The sequence below is a fragment of the Mustela lutreola genome, chromosome 18 (assembly GCF_030435805.1).
Source record: "Mustela lutreola isolate mMusLut2 chromosome 18, mMusLut2.pri, whole genome shotgun sequence".
Taxonomy (NCBI): Eukaryota; Metazoa; Chordata; class Mammalia; order Carnivora; family Mustelidae; genus Mustela; species Mustela lutreola.
In genome coordinates this window covers 23866623-23879290 of record NC_081307.1, presented here as the reverse complement: position 1 = coordinate 23879290, position 12668 = coordinate 23866623, and the positions used below count along the sequence as shown (strand labels likewise).

Sequence of the window (12668 nt, the reverse complement as noted above, 5' to 3'; positions counted from 1 at the left end):
AACAATCAGAAAGTGTGAAATAATAAGTGCATTAATTATAAGTAGACTAATATCTCCAGTCTGAGGATAAAGATAGACCAGATTTGTTTTAGAAATGCGGCTACAGAGCTGCCTGGGTGGCTCAGTTGGTTAAACGTCTGGCTATTGATTTCAGCTCAGGTCATGATTTCAGGGTCATGAGATTGAGCCTTATGTCAAGCCTTATACTCAGCAGGGAGTTTGCTTGAGATTATATCTCTCCCTCTGCCCCTCCCCCTGCTTGCACATGCTCTGTCTCAAATACGTATTTTTTTTCTTAAGAAATAAATACAGCTACATTCTGTTTACAAGAAACAACACTTCAAAGCACAGTAAGGTTGAATAATAATAATTTAAAAAAAGGTAATATGAGGCAAATTCTACAAAGATGAAAGTAGGGTGGCCATTTTAATCTTAAATGAAAGAAACCTTAAAGCAAAAAGTATTAGTGACAATGAAGAAGATCACTACATATTGATAAAAATTTCAACTCTACCAGGAAATTACAGCAATTCTAAATTTGTCTAGATTAAATAAAATAACCTCAAAGTATATAAAGCAAAATTTGGAAGAATTAAAAGAAGAAATTTACATATTAAATTTACATGCCATGATAGCGGGAAATCCCAGTGCTACCTCTTTAGCAATGGACAGATCAAGCAGGCAAGAAAAAGTAAGCTTGATTAGAAGGTCATTATATTTAAAAATCATGTTTGGGGCCATAAAGCCTCTATTTCAACAAATAATTTTTAAAATCGGCTTCATATAGGGGCGTCTGGGTGGCTCAGTCGGTTAAGCATCTGACTCTTAGTTTCCACTCAAGTCGTGATCTCAGGATGGTGAGATTGAACCCCCGTATCAGGCTCTGTGCTCTGTGCTGGGTCAGCTTAAGATTCTCCCTCTCCTTTTGCCCCCTCCTGCTCCTTTCTCTCTCTCTTAAAAAAAAGAAAATCTCCTTCATATAGATGGCAATGTCTGATCACAGGACTATTAAAGTAGCCACCAATACTAAAAAGGTAATCCGTCACTGCATCCTTCAAAGTACCTGAATTGGGGAAATAATAATAAATAATCAGCAGGTCGAAAGAAGTCTCATTTTTTTTTAGAAACTAGAATTGCAAAGTAAGGTAAATGCTGCATACCGTTGCAGTTAAAGCTATACTTAGGAAAGGGTGGGGGAGCTTTAAATGCTTACATTTTCAAAAAGAAGGAAATATATGAGCTTGCATCCAGTTTAAGAAGGTAGACTAGTGCCAGGAAAAAAAAAAGGCTAAATAATGCAGAAGAAGGGAAATACTACTACTTTTCTGTTACTGTGCAGTTTTCACTTAACGACATTGTTCCCAGTTTTCGTTTCTTTCTTTCATTGGTCTGATAATAGGGCTATGCATTCCATTTTCATCTTGTTAATTTAGAATTCTTACCATCACGTGCCATTCAACTAATAACCTGGCTTTTCCCGGACTGAGTGCGTCTGTTGCCCTTTTATTTCAAAGCTATTTCTCCCACCAAGACCCACTCTTTCCCTACTGATTTCCTCTTGCTGATTTCCTCACGTTTTGCTCACAGCCTAATGGAATGAAATCTTTAGAATTCTTTCATTTTCCCCTTTTCTCTTTCTTCCAGACATCTCTCGCCCCCTAATTAAAGCCTGGAATGTTTTCACTTCCTCTTGTACTCTTAATTCTGAGGCTTTGCCGAAATAGTTGTATGTAGAATTTTACTTAACAATTGTTTCTGTGTTTGTCTGTCTTCAGGGTCCACATACAAGGTTTACATCACACATTATATTCTTATCCATTAATATTTAATGATATATTACTAAAACCAATGCATTATTCATCTCTTATTGTTTTCTCCTTTCCCCTTCCTCATCTTGAAGTCTCTGTTCCGGTTCACTGGTCTCTGGAAAGGGCTTTTTCTCAGGTATTTGCCTTAGATGGGGGCATTCTGTGATTTATTTTCTGAATTAGTGCATGTCTTTGAGTATTTTCTGCTCCCTTTAACAGGTAAACAATAGCAGAAGCCTAGTATAGGATTCTGGGGGGTTCTTTCAATCTCCTCTAGCTTCCAGTGTTGCAGATAAGAAGTCCAGCAACAGTTAAAAAAGTAAAAGACTAGGAACTTGTTTTACCCAGATATGCCCAAGCATGTGTTTGCTTCATCAATCTAACTGAAAACTGAACATTTTTTACTCAGCAAACTTGTCTTTCTTTGGCTTAGGAAAATTTTCTCCTGAATTAAAATTAAAATTATTTCTTCTATCTCATACTTTCTTTCTTCTTTTAAAATGTCTATTATTCAAGGGGTGCCTGGGTGGCTCAGTGGGTTAAAGCCTTTGCCTTCGGCTCGGGTTCTGATCTCAGGGTCCTGGGATCGAGCCCCACATTGGGCTCTCTGCTTAACGGGGAGCCTACTTCCTCCTCTCTCTCCTTGCCTCTCTGCCTACTTGTGATCTCTGTCAAATAAATAAATACAATCTTAAAAAAACAAAAACTTGTCTATCATTCAAACAGATGGTATCCTGCATCCATTTCCCAAATTTTCACCTTGTAACCTTGTGATTTCCAGCTCGTGGCGTGTTTTACGCTGTGGTTTCTGGATGGTCTGTGATCTCAAAGGCCACTAACACAAACTAACACAAATCTCATCACCAGTCACCATCAACCCATTCATGCACTGAAATGGTGAGGTGTTCATTTGTTATTCCATAGTTTTGTCCCTAAGGAATTCTTTTCATTTCTTTAAATTTATTTTATTTTATTTTTTTAAGGAACCCATTTATTGGATCCTGCAAGGCTCTTGCATTGGGTGTGAAATGTGATGATTGACTCTGTTTGTCCTCTTTGGCTTTTGGTCATCTTTAGGTCCTTGATTCTTTTTTGTTTGTTTGTTTTTTGGGGTTTTTGTTTTGTTTTGTTTTGTTTTTTTTAGCTCCATTGGCCAATTGGAGTTCAAGCCTGTTTATTTTAGAGCTGCTCTAAAAGGGTCTCATTCCCACGAGCCTAGTACAGAAGCAGACAGCCCTCTCTGAGGCACCTAGGAAGCAGCCCTGCTCTCTGGTCACCCTGGGCTCTCCCAGCACCCATGGCAGGGAAGACTTGCCTGAACTTTTATATCCCTGGGGAATTTTTACAAGCTCAAGTAGGATATGGTGGACACCCTACCCCTGGGGCCTACATCTTGACTGATGAGCCCAGTCTCTTTCTCCGAGCTCACCCAGCTCCGCACTACTTCCTAAGCAAGGGAAGCTTCAGGGAATGGGAGTCTCCACTGAGAGTCCAAGACCTCATTTACACCCACGGTAGATCCTGGCTCTTGAGAGGCCCATCTTTTGGATTTGGAACTAGAGGGAAGGGGAATCTCATTTAGAGTACTGTATTCTGAAAATCCTCTGCCCAGGGCTTTCTTCTATAAAATGAGAAAATTTAGGGGCTCTTTCACCTCCAAAAATCTATAAATCAGAGCTTAAGTAAAAAGCATTCATGAATATGATAATTTACGGGAACAGAGTTTACACAAAAGAAACTCTTTGGGGCAAAAAATAATTTTTAAAAATTTAATTATTTTAAAGAAAGAAGAGAGCATGAGTAGGCAGAGGGGCAGAGGGGAAGAGAGAGAGGATCCTCAAGCAGACTCCCTGCTGGACATGAAGCCCTCTGGCTCCATCCCAGGACCCTGAGATCACTACCTGAGCCAAAATCAAGTTGGTAGGATGATGTTCCGACTGGGCCACCCAGACGCTGCTTTTTGAGTAGTTTTTGATTGTAATGATTTTATGAAAACCCAGCTAATCTGGTGACAGGAGAACTAGCTTGGAACTCTATGGCAAGATCCTTTGAATTTTCAAATCTGCTAATTCTGATCATTTATAGAACATAAAATGTTTTCTTTCCATAACCTAGAATAGTGCTTCTCAAACTTTTCCTGCCCCTACAAATGGCCTGGTATTGTTACAATGTGGGTTCTGATTGAGTAAGTCAAGGTGGGGGAAGATATGGCCAGACAGAGAGTCTGTATTTCTTACTAGTGGGTTTGCCCATGCTGCTTGCCTCTGGCTCACATTTCAGCAATAAGGCCTGGAATATTTGTAGGGGTGAGTAGACCTCTGGTGGCCATAGGAGAAACGTGCCATCATTTTGCCAGGCAGCTGTAAATTCTTTTCTGGGAATGTTAAAAAAAAAAAAAATCCCCCCTAAAAGCCAGCAATTGATGTATCTCTGACCTGAAATGGGCAAAGCCAACAGTTTATTAACTTGGACACCGTTAATCAGGAAATTTGGTGTCATCCCGAACAGACTACATTGCCAATGATAAGCAAAGAAGACGTGTGTTCATTAAGTGCGAAAGCAAATGTATTTTATTTTACATAGAAACCAAGCTAGCGGTATTCTTTACAAACAAAGCATGAATGAACTCCAAGTGATTAGTCTTTATTTTATTAAAATTTTAGTATATGTGCTGCCGAAGCGAGCACTATTTTATTAAAATTTTAAAAAATTCTTTAAGGCTTTTCATTTAAATCTCTTAACCCCGTCAAGGGTGGCCATAAATTACACTTCTTAGGAAACAGTCACTGTTTCAGGTCCATTTCTGAAGCAGAATACTGAAGCAGAATAGCCTACTCTTTAGTTAAGAAAAATGAGCGTAGTTTCCTAATAGTTTTAAATTTTTCCGTCTTTTGGCTCCTTTCAAGTCTGTGCTTCTCAAACAGAAAATAAAAAGTGGCATGCCACGTGACTACTGTCAGTGTTTCAAATTAAACAAAGAATCTATGTACATTTGAAAGGTATTCAATTCTGGAAACTATTTTTTCCTATTGTGTTTCTTTCCCCCAGCTACAAATATGTTTCTTATTTTGAATGTCAATAGATCTATTTCCTGGCTTTGCTGTGGTGAACAGATAAATGTTCCAGAAATCATTCTTTTTTTTTTTTGAGATAACACAATTAGTATCACGTTAGGAAGGAAGATAAACATTCTACTTCAAGAGCGTGCTTATTTTCAAACTTGAAGCCTGTCTGGTTGAAACAAACTTGCATATTAGAATCGGTATGAACTTGAGAGTGGCGGAAATCTCTGTCCTCCTAAGCAGCTTCTGGAAAATCATTGGCTCATGGAAATATTCTTGACTTTAGTCATACATGCCCCAGTGTCTTTGCTTTTGGACACTAAATAAGACCCCAAAGCAGGTCTGTTTCCTTTGCTGGCTTCCAAAGTATCGTCCTATCCATTTATGTGATGAGAGTTACAGATCTTATATACTGGGAGAAGTTATATAAGTTCATTTAAACTATGAGTCAGTTTCCTAACAACATCTGGCCTAACAACATACTGACCCAGACTTGGCAGTTATCGAGGTTTGGTGGAAAGTGCAGGTAAATGGTTAATTACAGATATTTTTTCTATTTTTAGAGTCTCCAAGATCCCACAAAATTTTATATGCATCCCTGACTCAGGATCGACATGTGGTTCATGTGTACAATCAGACCTCTTCTGGTAATGGCCTTGATAACCATTCGTTACTAAATCAAAGGAAAAACTCTCTTCCTCTGCTCTACACTCACACCACTTCTGACACCAGGTGTGAGGGGGTTGACCTCACCTTGACCAATCCTCTGACACCAACTGGGTGTCCTACAATTCAGTTCAGCTCTGAGACTATCTGTCTGGGGTTAGGAGAAGATCCCATGGGTAAGAGCTCAGTTTCACAGGACAGCTTCACTTCAGACTTCGATTGTCGGTGCTGGTACCGAGGTCATTCACTTTTCCTTCTGATTTGGCTACAACAAGTTGGGGGTTCCAGTGACCCCCACCTCAGGTTTAGTAATTTACTCTTATGTCCCGCAGAGCTCAGGGAAACACTTACGTACATGTACCAGTTTGTTATATAATAAATAATATGGTAAAAGACACAAATGAAGAGATACAGGGGATGGTCTAAAAGGGCCCCAGACACAGGAGTTTCTGTCCCCATGGGGTTATGACCTGCGACCCTCCCAGCACATGAATATATTTACCAACTCAGGTGCTCCTGGAACACTTCAGGGATTTTTATGGAGACTTCATCATGTATATATGATTAATTATTAACTTGTTTTCTGGCCCATCTTCGTCTTCCCTCCCTTGAGAATGGGGAGTGGAGATGAAAGTTCCAGGCTTCTAATCATGGTGTGATCTTTCTGGTGACCAGCCCCCAACCTGAAACTGTCCAGGACCACTCAGGCTCTCCTCATTCAAACCAGAGTCACTCCCATCACCCAGGAAATTCCAAGTGCCAGGAATTGGGGCCAAAGGACACTTTCCATGGTTTCATGGTTGGTCAACCAAAGTCAGGAAGCAGATAGTCCTCCTTCTGATGTATCCTTGGAAGGTTAAGATAGCTTAAGGCCACATCATGGTGCCTACGTCACTTCCCTCACTTCTGTTCATCACACAGGCATTGTATCATCTCACATGATCCCAAGAAGAAGGGTGAGTACAGTATAGTAAGATATTGAGAGAGACCACATTCACCTAAATTTTATTATAGTATATTGTAATAATTGTATATTCTAAATATCGTATAGTTGTTCTTTCCTTTAATTGCTTGCCGTTGTTAATCTCTTACTATGCCTGACTGATAAATTAAACTTTGTTACAGGCATGTGTGTACAGGAAAAAAACATAGTATCTATAGGGCTTTGTACCAGTCCTGGTTGCAGACATCCACTGGGGGCCTCAAACGTATCTTCCATAGACAAGGTGAGTGGTTGTGGGGGCTAGTGTACTAAAATTCAAGACACAATTCAAGAACTTCTTCGGCACTTTAAAACCCAACTTACCCCTTTATTAAGATAAGTCTAATTTATTCCTCTTCTTGCCTTTCATTCTGTGGAGCTCTTCTATTAAGTGAGACAGAAAAACGCAACGGTAATAACCGGAGTGACCGTTCAAGCTATATGCCAACGCACACACACACAGAAGGAGCACATTTTCCCCTTACCTGTGTACCCACTGTGACAACCATACAAGTCATTTGAAAACCCAAAACACTTAAGGGCTCTGTGATTTCAGAAGTAGAGTAAGAGATGTGAAAATGGAGGCAGCTCGGGCTATACCCGGGAGATCTTACCTCCCGGGTAGGAGTGGCTTCTGCCAGCTTGAAACATCTTGTAACCTCAAAACTGAATACTTCACTTTGTGTTGTAACCTTTGTTTGTTTCTAAAATCCAGAAATAGGGACATCTGGGTGGCTCAGTCGGTGAAGCATCCAACTCTGGGTTTCGGCTCATGTCCTGATCTCAGGGTCATGAGATCAAGCCCTGGGTGGGGGAGGGTTTGCACTGGGCATGGAACCTACTTAAAGATTCTCTCGCTCGCTCGCTCGCTCCTCTGCCCCCCCTAAAAAAAGTAATAAAATTTTAAAAACAAAACCCAGAAATATGCTAAAATACAAGTGTAAGTGTAGAGCAGGTATCAGTAATTAACACATGAGATGGAATTGATTCAGCCAGATTGCTTTCCTCCTACATGGGTAGAGCCCTGAAGGAGCAGAGCATTCACGGGGGAGAGGGGCAGGAGAGATGAGCCTCCCGCCCAGAATTCTCTGCTGCCGTTGCCTTCCTGGGGCAGGGGGGACTGGTCTTGGTCTAGGGCCGGGATGGGGCTGAAGAATGAGGCATCTGTAGCTGGCAGTTGAGGTGCCGTGTACAGACAGGTAAATACTGAAAGTCACGTTCCCAGAGGAATGCAAGGTCAGAGCCAAAGCAAACATTCTACCCGGGTCAGCAATCCCAGGGGCCAAATAATAAGTAGAAACTACGGTAAGGCGCCAAATGGGTTAGGAAAGCAAATTAAATGGGGTGAACCACCGAGCGAGTGTATCAGGCGCGACCCAAGGAGGCAACTATTTGAGGTCATGCTGACTGCATTTAGAAGAACTAAAATAGTTCCTGGCTAACACCAACCCTGCCATCACCAGGGTTTCCTGGCTAACACCAACCTTGCCATCATCATCGCTTTCTGCTGTAGGGTTTCCCCAGATTGGCCTGGTGGAAGGCTCTAGAGAAGTCTGAAGCTTGCATTTCCAAGATGGAAGATGGTGCCCATTGTCACAGTGGATGAGTTACAAGCCTTTAGCCCTGATCCAGCGTTCAGGGCAAGTTGTTCTTGGGCAAGGCGGGGGAGCGGGGGGGGGGGGGGCGGTTGCTAGGTATAGCAGGGATCTGTGGAGCATGGTAAGGATGTTTGCTGAAGGAAGGTGGAGACAGAAAGCTTGTAGGGTCCAAGTTGGCTTCTGGTTCCTAAAGTGTTGGGTCTTTAAGATTCTGGAGGAAACCCAGGCATCTTGCTTCAAGATGACCTTCTCTAGGGATGGAACAGCTCTCAGTTTATGACTCTTGACCCTCCACATACTGCAGGATTTTCCAGAGAACTTTCTAGGTGTCATAGCTCCTCCTGCTCCTGGGTACCTGTCTCAATGCCAGGCCCGTTGTTATAGAAAGGATATTCTTGGGGAAGAGGTGGGGGTTTGTTATACAGCAAGTGCCACTGAGCTGAGATGTGTTGATCTGAATATATTAGTTATTTGGTTTCTGTAGAACTGTAGGAGCTTCCCTCATTGCCCTTTTATCAAGTTAAAGTCCGTTAGCTATTCATAGAAGTCAAGCACAGTGATAAGGGCTCTCACTGAATGCTTCCCACACTTAATAGCATCTGTGACCCCTTTCTCCCTTCCCAGAGAGCCCTAATTCTGTTCAGTTATCCCCCACCTACCCAACCATGTGCCCCAGGAGAAGTCACCCCACACTCAGCACAAGGCTGGCTCTGGTTTGTCTGAGGCTCCTGCCATTCCTTCTGACAATTTCTGTTTCAAGAAGGAGCATATGACCACATTTTGGCCAACAGAGTCTGACGGGGAAGGGTGCCAGAGGTTCTGGGAATGTGTCCTCACTCCTAAGAGAGAGCCATGGAAAGAAACTTCTTTTCCGTAGTCTGTGATGAACTTAAATCTCATTCCTGGAATCTTGCTGTTTGCCTGGGGTTGGAGCTTTCACAAGGGAGGGGGGGGTGGACTGAGAGAATCTCAGAGAAATGCAACCAGGGCTCTGATCGACCACCCTTCCTGTGACATGCTACATCTCCTTATTGTTTAAGCTGGTTTAAGCACGGGTTTTTGCTTATTGAAGTCAAATCAACCTATCGATACAACAATAAAAGGCGGCCATGTTTTCCCCGTACTACCGTGGAGCAAACTGGAGCTTGAAGAGGTGAAGTAATGCTTCCAAAGTTGTGTGGCCCCTTAGGTAGGGTCAGGATTTGAAGGTGACCTGAGTGCATTTGTCCACACAGACAGGACATCTCTGGGGGACGGGCTGGACCTGAGTGCAGAGCTACCCGTGAGCGGGGGACTAGCCCCAGCCCAGGCTGCAGGAGAAGGTGGGAGGCCTGGGGGTCTACAGGGAGCACAACCACTGTGACAGAGTGTCGGCGGGAAATGGAAGGAAACCAGAGGTCAACCTCTTCTATTTCAGAATGTGAGCTAGAAATTCATATGTGGAAAAAAGAAGCATTGTGTAACCTCTTTACCATCAAGATAGACACACACACACACAGAGGGAGAGAGAAGGGGCTTGAGCTAATTCGTTACCACCCTGAAATTACATAAGACTTTCTGGACTCGTTTGAAAACTTAACTGTCACTTGTAATTTATTTCTTATTGGAAAATACTTTAAGAGTACTCCCCCCAAATACTTTAAGAGTACTCATATCACATATGAACTTTTGATAAAATATAATCATCCCTTGGTATTGAAGTGATTTTGTTAGTGCTGGTCGCAGTTTGGACTCCTTCTCAAACCAAGTACAATGCCTAGACCCTAGCAGGTGCTCAGTAAGTAACTGTTCAACAGAGGAAGGAAACTGATCCCTGACTCTACTTGATGTCTGTGAGGAACATAAACAGAAAGAAGTGGGTTCATTTTAACAAGGTGCAGATGATGAAGGATGTTTGTACAGTTGGAATTCCCTTCAACCAATATTGGCTGAAGAAGAAAGAAAAGTGCTTAAGGAACTTTAAGGCTGTTAGGAGCACAGAGGAGGTATCAGAACATTGTCTGCCCAAGGCTGGTTTGGGGCCTGCTGTTCTCTACTCCTTCATAATCATCAGGTGTCTATACAGCAAATCTCATAGCACATGGTAGGTACCCTGAGGTGTTCAGAAAGAGCTAGAACACACAGCTTCGGGGGGAAAGAAACACCACAATCACATTGATCTTGTCACATCAGAATATGACCACGTCGTTCTCCTGCTTAAAGATGTCCCACTAGTGGCCCTCTGCTCTGCCCTGTAGCTGCCCACCGCTTTCCTCCCCTCAGCTCCCACCCTGGTCTCCTGCAATGGCCCTGCCGCATCCTAGTTGAATCCCACCCAGGGTCGCCGCCACCTCCCACCCAGACTTTGCTACTGTGGCTTCTGCCAGAGCCAGCTTCTGATGGGCCCATGTGGAGACGGGGCCCCAGATCCCACCCGGGTGGCTCGGAAGCCTTTAAGAGAGATGCCAACAGTAAAAAGAGGCATCTGGGAGTGAGTGCCCATTAGGATGATCATGGAAAGCTTTATGTGCTCCTTATGTTCAGAAGGCAGAGGCCCAGATTACTGCAAAAAATTTGGGCAAAGAATACGTGCCCATTGAAGGACTTGTTGAATTTCATTAAGACATAAAAAAAACTATCCCTGGGTGAGGACAATCTATCCCCATGTGTTGAACGTAGCCATTATGTCACCCCGCAGACCTTTCTGGAACTGGGGCCTGGAGAATTGGAGCTAATTTTCTTCAAAGATTTTTAAAGTTCAGCCAAGTTGTCTTCCTGCCCAAACAGTCCTGCAGAAACCACACACCCATCTTCAGGGATGCTGGCATGCAGCTACATGGTTCTCATTACTATGACCCCCAAGACATGCAGCTTTGGTGTCACAGGTGCTATGGAGGACATGTCCTAAATGCCACAGCAAAGTGTTCTTCTTCAGGACTTCCCATAGCCCTGAGGGAGTGGACCCTCGCCCTGAGCAGCGGAAGGAAATAGCAACAGTGGTGGAGAAAACAATCTCTTCACATTCTTTGACATGTTCAACCAAGGCTTTGCCAGTGGTGATGGTAACAAAGATGGTGGGCTGTAGGCCACTTTATCAACCAGGGCATTCATGTTGGTCTCCGCCAGTCCTGTGCCAAGAACATGGGTGGGCATGTGGGAGACTTCACTGTGGTCTGCAGAGACACTGATGCCAAAAGTGTGGAGTCATAGTTAAAGATCTTGATCCATCCAGTATATTCCAGCTGTCTAATCAATGGGGCATGGGTTGCCTCAATCATCCTGACCAGCCCTGACCTGCAAATTGATGGTGGCAGGAAGTCCAAGGCATGGCTGGCTGCATCATGGGCATGGGGCCTCAGCTGGTCTCCAGCCTCAAGAAGGGCGGCTCCTTCCACAGCTGGGAGCCCGTGACTGACCAGATGGCATGTTTTGTTTCCCAGCACTAAAGCTTGAGCTGGTGGAAGATGACCAAGGAGTTCTCCATCTGCATGACAAAGGACAGCCACATGTCTGTGGCTGGGGTCAACTCCGGCCACTTGGGCCACCTTGTCCGTGCCATTCACCAGAGTCTCCAGTAATTTCCCTGCTGAGAGGGAACAGACACAGCCTTCCCGCCTACAGACCCCACTGCTGTGAGAGTCACACAGAGAAAGGATCGCAGACGGTGGCGAGCAGATCATTGGTTTCAACCATAGTCCCTAACACTCAACCACTGACTGTGTTTCTCAGAAAAGAATGTGTAGTGAAATAGGACAGGGGCATCTGTGGTGGGTATCTGAAACTTTGTGGCTCAAAACCCAAACTCCGGCTCATCCTTTAACTCTGACTATTCCAAAAGAGTTTACATGTACAAGGAGACATAGTACCCCCCTCCAAAAGCAGTTGATCATGCCACTGCGATATTCCAGAAGCTTTGACTGCAGCCCCTTGTGGTGCTAGGGGTATCTCTGTAGGCCCAGCTTGAGATTAGCGCCCATCGGATGCATTGTGGGAAGAGCTCATTCGGTCAGGAGAACATGTTTGTCCTCCCTCGATCCCACAAGCTTATCAACAGCCCTTGTTACAGAGATCCTGCTGCCTGAAAACCAGCAGGGCTGCTGCCGCTGTGGCAAGGAAAAAATGCTGTTTCCTGTCTTATTTAAGAAAATAAATGGGGGCGGGGCTCTTCTTTTTAATACCTTCAGGCATTTTAACGTCCCTCACTTCTCCCTTATCATTGCTATTCTTTTCCTGAGATGCCAAGATCTACACCTAGCCTAGATTTTCTTTCTTTTTTTTTTTTTCCTAAGATTTTATTTATTTATCTGACAGAGATCACAAGTAGGCAGAGAGGCAGGCAGAGAGAGAGAGGAGGAAGCAGGCTCCCTGCTGAGCAGAGAGCCCGATGCGGGACTCGATCCCAGGACCCTGAGATCACGACCCGAGCCGAAGGCAGCGGCTTAACCCACTGAGCCACCCAGGCACCCTAGATTTTCATCCTAGTCTACCGCTAGCTTGGCCAGCAACCCCATCCTACAGGATTTACTTATTTGAAGAGTAAAGAACCTGATCTTCCGTTCCTCCGATCCCCTGG

General features: G+C 43.8%; 1 pseudogene; it reads left to right on the top strand.

The window, feature by feature from the left end:
* Nucleotides 1-10399: 10399 nt before the first annotated feature.
* On the top strand, nucleotides 10400-11673 carry LOC131820337 (aspartate aminotransferase, mitochondrial-like; annotated as a pseudogene).
* The last annotated feature ends 995 nt before the right edge of the window (nucleotides 11674-12668 follow it).